The sequence below is a fragment of the Triticum urartu genome, chromosome 4A, assembly GCF_056163025.1.
Source record: "Triticum urartu cultivar PI428250 chromosome 4A, HENAU_Tu73, whole genome shotgun sequence".
Taxonomy (NCBI): domain Eukaryota; kingdom Viridiplantae; phylum Streptophyta; class Magnoliopsida; order Poales; family Poaceae; genus Triticum; species Triticum urartu.
In genome coordinates, this window is record NC_141876.1 from 436032847 (window position 1) to 436039885 (window position 7039).

The window sequence follows — 7039 nt, forward strand, 5'->3', positions numbered from 1 at the left end:
GTATAGGGGATCTATCTTAGTCCTTTTGATAAGTAAGAGTGTCGAACCCAGTGAGGAGCAGAAGGAAATGACAAGCGGTTTTCAGTAAGGTATTCTCTGCAAGCACTGAAATTATCGGTAACAGATAGTTTTGTGATAAGGTAATTCGTAACAAGTAACAAAAGTAAACAAGGTGCAGCAAGGTGGCCCAATCCTTTTTGTAGCAAAGGACAAGCCTGGACAAACTCTTATATAAAGGAAAGCGCTCCCGAGGACACATGGGAATTATCGTCAAGCTAGTTTTCATCACGCTCATATGATTCGCGTTCATTACTTTGATAATTTGATATGTGGGTGGACCTGTGCTTGGGTACTGCCCTTCCTTGTACAAGCATCCCACTTATGATTAACCCCCCTCGCAAACATCCGCAACTACGAAAGAAGAATTAAGGTAAACCTAACCATAGCATGAAACATATGGATCCAAATCAGCCCCTTACGAAGCAACGCATAAACTAGGGTTTAAGCTTCTGTCACTCTAGCAACCCATCATCTACTTATTACTTCCCAATGCCTTCCCCTAGGCCCAAAAAATGGTGAAATGTCATGTAGTTGACGTTCACATAACACCACTAGAGGAAAGACAACATACATCTCATCAAAATATCGAACGAATACCAAATTCACATGACTACTTATAGCAAGACTTCTTCCACATCCTCAAGAACAAACATAACTACTCACAAATCATATTCATGTTCATAATCAGAGGGGTATTAATATGCATAAAGGATCTGAACATATAATCTTCCACCGAATTGATACGTCTCCATTGTATCTACTTTCCCAAACACTTTTGACCTTATTTTGGACTCTAACTTGCATGATTTGAATGGAACTAACCCGGACTGACGCTGTTTTCAGCAGATTTGCCATGGTGTTATTTTTGTGCAGAAACAAAAGTTCTCGGAATGACCTGAAACTTCACAGAGAATACTTTTGGAATACATAAAAAATACTGGAGAAAGAATCAATGTCAGGAGGCCCACACCCTGTCCACAAGGGTGGGGGGCGCTCCCAGCCCTATAACGCCTGGATAATCAAGCTACAGTAATCCCCTACTAATGATGCCAAGTCATCACTGTTACTGTTGCTAATCTCACTTTGATTCAATACCAATTCAAATTCAATTTTAAAATAAAGTCAAATAAATTATTTCTCCAAACAGTAAAACAAAAATGTTCGGTGGGTTGCAAATATTCCCTAACTAAATGTCATGAGTGATTCAACATCATTTGAGATAGCTACTTTCCCCTGGGAATTAAATGCAGTTCCAAATCAGCATTTTTAAATGCTTTTCCATTTGTGAAAAATTCAAATCAATTCAAACTCCTCCCAAACTTTTTGTGGAAGTTGCCAAATATTGTAATATATTTATTTGGCCAAGTCCCACATTTTACAGAACCACTTTTGGCAGCTCAAATATTGCAAAGCATTTTCTATAAAAAGAAAAGAGCATTAGAAATAAAAAGAAAAAGAAAAAGGGGAAACAAGAGAGAGGCCCCCTGCCCCCATGGGCCTCGGCCCACCCGGCCAAGCCCAGCCCATCTTCTCCCCGGTCGTCTTCTTATGTTCACCACCGCGCCCGAACAGGAGCTTGCTCCCGTCGAATCGACTCGCCGGCGCCGTCCCGGAGGGGATAAGGCCCAGATGCCTCAGGCTTCCCCGTCTCCCCTCCCCACTTGCCTCCTCGCCTCCCAGATCCACCCCGCACTCCTTATGGCATCTCTTCCCCCACGTCGCTCGACGCCGTCGTCGCCTTGTCGTCATCATCACCGCGGCCTCCAGCTGCCCCGCACTGCCCCATCGTGTCCCGGGGAACTGCCTTCGTCGCCTACACCTTCTACAACACCGAGTCAATGCCGGGGAGCCCTACAACGACGGGATCGAGTTCGTCTTCAACTTCGGTGCCGCCACCGCCCGCCGTTCGATCCGCGCCGCCCCGAGTTCCTTCGGCTTCCCCGAGTCCTCTCGAGCTTCACAGTGAGCTGTCGTGCAAGTTCCCCCCTGTTCCCCCTTGTTTCCACCGCCGTAGCGTCGCTTATGTCCTTCTGTCGCCGTGCTCGGAGTTCTTCTCCATGCGCGCCTTGGCCGCGCTCGCCTCGAGCCACTGGCGCTCCATCCCCGCACCCTCTCGCCGCTGGCCGCGCTGTGCTTGCCGCGGTCGCGCACCGTGCTGGCCTGCTGCTGCTAGTTGCTGTTGCCGCGACTTCCTGTAACTGCAGTCAATGCTGCTACTGCCCGCTGCTTTCGCCATGCCCTGGTGTCGCCCCCTGCCTCTGTCCGCCGCCTCCGTCCGCCTACTGCCGCTAGCACCGCCCACTGCCCGCGACCCCGCCAACGCCGCATCCGTCGCTTGCCCGCTGCGACCGCGCTGCCACCGCTGCACTAGCGCCTCATGCCCGTTGTTGCACGCCCTTGCTGCTTCGCTGTTGCAGCCCCGCGAGCACTCGCTGTTGCACGCCGCACGCGCCTTCCCTCGCCGCCGGTGCCCTGCTATGCCAGTCGGGTCCGCCGCTGTCCCGGTGAGCTGCCCTGCGCACACCGCCGCCCCGGCCATGGCTTCTGCTGTGTGCCCGCCGGCGCCCCTGTGCCCGTGCGAGGCCAGCCAGAGAGGCCGGATGTGTCCCTGCCTAGTGGGGCCGGCCCTGCTTAATTAGGAGGGCTAATCCCCTGATTAGTGCTAATCCTCCTAATTAAATTATTTTAATTATTTTAACCCCCCAGGTGACAATGACATGTGGTCCCCTAGTTTAAAGATAATTCAGACTAAGTAATCTACACCTAGAGTCAATGACATGTGGGCCCTTTGACTCTGTTGACTGGTCAACGTTGACCCAGCCAACGCTGACTGTACCTGCTGACTGGGACCCCTGGGCCCCACTATCATCCTCTGTGTACACTTCTGTGTGCACAGAGCTGGGTACCCGTAGCAATTTATTATTAATTTTTGAATTAGTAATAATTTCATAATATTGTTTTTATCTTTGAAAAATCGTATAAAATAATCCGTAACTCAAATGAAAAAATTTTATACATGAAAGTTGCTCAGAAAAACGAGACGAATCCGCATACGCTCTCCGTTCATCCACCACACGTCCCTATCATAGCGAACATGCAACCTTCCCCCTCCGGTTCATTTGTCCAAAAATGCCAAACTTCGGGAAAACTTTCCCGCATGTTTCCCCCTTTCACCAGTATCGCGTAGTACTGCGTTAGAATACCCTAGATTTGCCTATTGCCATGTCATGCATTTGTGTGCTTTGTATTTACTGTTTCTTTCCCCTCTTCTCTTCGGTAGACCCCGAGACTGATGCTGCCCCTGTGATCGACTACTTCTACGACGACACTTCTTCCTTTTCAGCCGAGCAACCAGGCAAGCAAACCCCCCTTGAGCATTCTGATATCGGCCATTTCTTTCCCTCTCATGCTTGCATTAGAACTGCTACTGCTTTATGTATGATCCTACTCTGATGCATAGCCTGTTTTTGTTACCTGCTTTCATACCTTATCTACTTATCCTAAACTGCTTAGTATAGGTTGGTTAGAGATCCATCAGTGACGCCACCTTGTCCCAGTTGCCTCGCTTTATGTTCGATGATTCGATCAACGTGATCAACGTCCAGGCCCCGACACCGCACATCACCCCCCTAGTTGTACGACTCTACAGAGTTACCATCAAGTGCTGAGGGTGGAACATCTTCCATCACTCCTGATGAGATCTCTGTAGTGTAGCTATACGGTCGAGGTCATCGAGGGTGATTTCCTCCTTAACCACTTCTATTACGGCTCCGTTGTGCAACCCCTCAAGTGTGAACCTTGAGGGTGGATCCTCTTACGTTCATCTTGATGATATCATCGAGTGGAATTCACTGGGGGTGATTCCTCGGGTTTTCCCCTTGGTGTTAGACACATAGTTACTATGGTTACTATGACTTTACATTGAACCATGTTACTAAAGACGGGTCGGCCATGAGGGGTACCCACGCGAGCTTAATAGTGAGTGATGTGGAGTCGGGTTGACCTGGAAGGTGCCCGCGAGATAGTTACAAGGCGTGGCAGGGAATTCTTAGCCCTTGCCGCAAGTACTCAAGACGGGGCGATGGGGTCACGTCGATCATGGGTCTCTGCTCGTTACCGCGTGCTCCTAATCCACTACGATTTGGATATTTGATCCGAGGGGCCTCTGGCCTGATAGCACTAACCATCACGTGGGCATAGTATGGGTGTTCTGCATCGTATGCATCAGCTAAAGCTTAATAGATGTCAGCGACTGAGCGGCGCGCACCGGGTTGGACTGGTAAGCACCTGCATTTTTGAAGGAGGTAGCCAGGTCTGCTCACCGGCCGCGCACGCAACGTGCGGGAGTTCCCGCGGCGATGGCCCAAGACCCCTAGGGGCATAGGTTTAGTCCGGCGTGCTTGACCTCTCTATTAAGCCTAGGTCGGGTAGTGGCGTATTGTTTGTCTGAGGTCGGGCATAACCCAGGAAAGTGTGTCCGGCCGGAGTTAATCGAGCATGGTGGGTAAGTTGGTGCACCCCTGCAGGGAAGAAAACATCGATCGATAGCCTGTCTTACGGTAACGGACACTTGGAGTTGTATCCCGATCGATACAATTAGAACTGGATACTTGAGGTGATAATTGGATAATATGGCTCTGGGATTGCTTTCTCGCAGGGAGTCGAGAAAGGATCTCTGGCCGAGGTTGATAACACTACTACTACTTCACATTATGTTGATATGTACTCTTCTATATGCTTGAAGATGCTAGTCTTTGATAGGTTAGGCTTTCCCCTTCTCTTCTAGCATTCTGCAGTTTAGTCTACAGATACAACCCATTCGTTTGATACAGATGCATACTTAGTTTAGATCTAATGTAAGTCTTGCGAGTACTTTGGATGAGTACTCACGGTTGCTTTGCTACCTCTTTTTCCTCCATACCCGATTGTTGCGACCAGATGACGGATCCCAGGAGCCAGACGACACCACTGATGATTACTACTACCCCGAGGGCGCCTATTACTACAAGACGGTCGCTGGCGACCTAGAGTATTTAGGAGAATTCCAGGCAGGGGGCCTTACCTTTTCGATCATTGTTGCTTTTGTGCTAGCCTTCTTAAGGCAGACTTGTTTAACTTATGTCTGTACTTAGATATTGTTGCTTCCACTGACTCTTGTGTATTCGAGCTGATGTATTCAAGCCCTCGAGGCCCCTGGCTTGTAATATAAAGCTTGTATTATTTTAATTTGTGTCTAGAGTTGTGTTGTGATATCTTCCCGTGAGTCCCTGATCTTGATCGTACACATTTGCGTGTATGATTAGTGTATGGTCAAATCGAGGGTGTCACAAGTTGGTATCAGAGCCGACTGCCTATAGGAACCCCCTTCCACACTCCTTGACCGAAGTTGAGTCTAGTCGATGGAAACTGTTTTACTAACATGGTTGTGTGGCTTACGGGCCCACGTCGCCATATGGGTGGTATTAGGATATTTTACTCGTCTATAATCTGGGACTCTGATCTCTCTTCTATTCGGGTTAAATGGTTTTGCTAACTCTAACTCTAGGTTCTCGTAAATACTTTCACCCGGAGAGCACCTTATTACCGATGATCGTCTGTTGCACTAGAAGATTTCGAGGATACTCTATGATGTTCTCTCGAGACTTTGTGCCATTGCTTTTGCAATTCCCATCCATCGATAAACCTCTATGGATAACCACGTACACTTGCATTCATACAATCATTCCCCGTTGATCTTGTTATTATAAGATACCTCGAAATTCTCTCTATTGTTTCGAGAATAATTTGTGCCTACTGCCTTGCAGTTCTTTGCCACCCGAATACCCCTACAAATAATTCCTCACACTTATCGAGGATTCGTTCATCCCCAGTTGATCATGTGTTTCACAAAAATTCTTTGAAATGCTATTCGGTCTTCCGAAAATCCTAAGCAACCTATTGCTCTTGAAATTCTTGCTTGCTTGCATTATGATTAATCCCATAAGTCTTGTAATATTATTGGCATCCCTTGTCATTATCATTTTTGAGTTCACTGATTCAAAATGTCGCGAATGCTCGCAATCCTCAATCAGATCCTAGAATTCATCCTTTCGACTCAGATTTTAAGCATGAGCTAGATCTCGACCAACCAAATTGCCATCGATTGTACCCCTAAGTCTATTCAAATTGTCCATCCCTAATCAGAGCATTGCTTCTGATTCCTTGTCTTGGAATTCATAATTCCTTTGCATCTGAGCTTTGAGTTAGTCAGTTGTTTCTATAATCCAATGCCTTTGCATTCCTTCTTCCTCTAAATGAGTACCGATACTCACATCAGCCCTGTTGTGGACCGCCAGACCCATTATCGGGTTATTATCCGACAATGTCCTTCACACCCAAAATTCTTGTGAGTTCTTTCCATGATACATAATGCATTTGGTAAATTGTATCCTCTACTTTTGTCAACCATGCTCTGCTTTTGAGGCTGTGTTATTTACTCCTGAAGTTTGTGGTATATGTTTCTACGATGCCCCGATGGGTTGAACCTATGCCTTCTTTAATCCGTGTGAACCCGAAAGATTTCACGGGTCAAATTATCTGGTATTGCACCAGGTAAAACTTTCAACAACTAATGTCATTTTTGAAAAGCAAGAGGTGAATGGAAGGTTATACATTGAAGAAGTGGGATTCGACCTTGAACTTGTGTTCATGCCCATGGACACGATGTAGATCCTATCATGGAAGCTTATTGTAATAACAACTATTTCCTTGATATAATATCATCTTATATCTGTGAATTGATCCTTTGCAATTGTGGTTCCGACCATATGTTCTTCTTTGTTCCCATTTCTCGGGCAAGTTTAAGCACTTGTCTTCTATGGATCAATACACCAGCCCAACCTTTACTTTGATCTTTCATCGAGTACTACACCCTGGTATCTCGAGATTATCACATAACTGCATAACTTCTTATGAGTTCTCCATCTAGTACTACATTCTC

The 7039-nt window shown here is 46.9% G+C and overlaps 1 non-coding gene across 1 annotated transcript; it reads left to right on the plus strand.

Moving 5' to 3' along the window:
• Positions 1–1637: 1637 nt before the first annotated feature.
• Positions 1638–5280, plus strand: LOC125551939 (uncharacterized). Its single transcript, XR_015601310.1, has 3 exons — positions 1638–2022; positions 3341–3415; positions 4999–5280. It is a non-coding gene; the product is annotated as an uncharacterized LOC125551939 (transcript).
• Positions 5281–7039: the final 1759 nt, after the last annotated feature.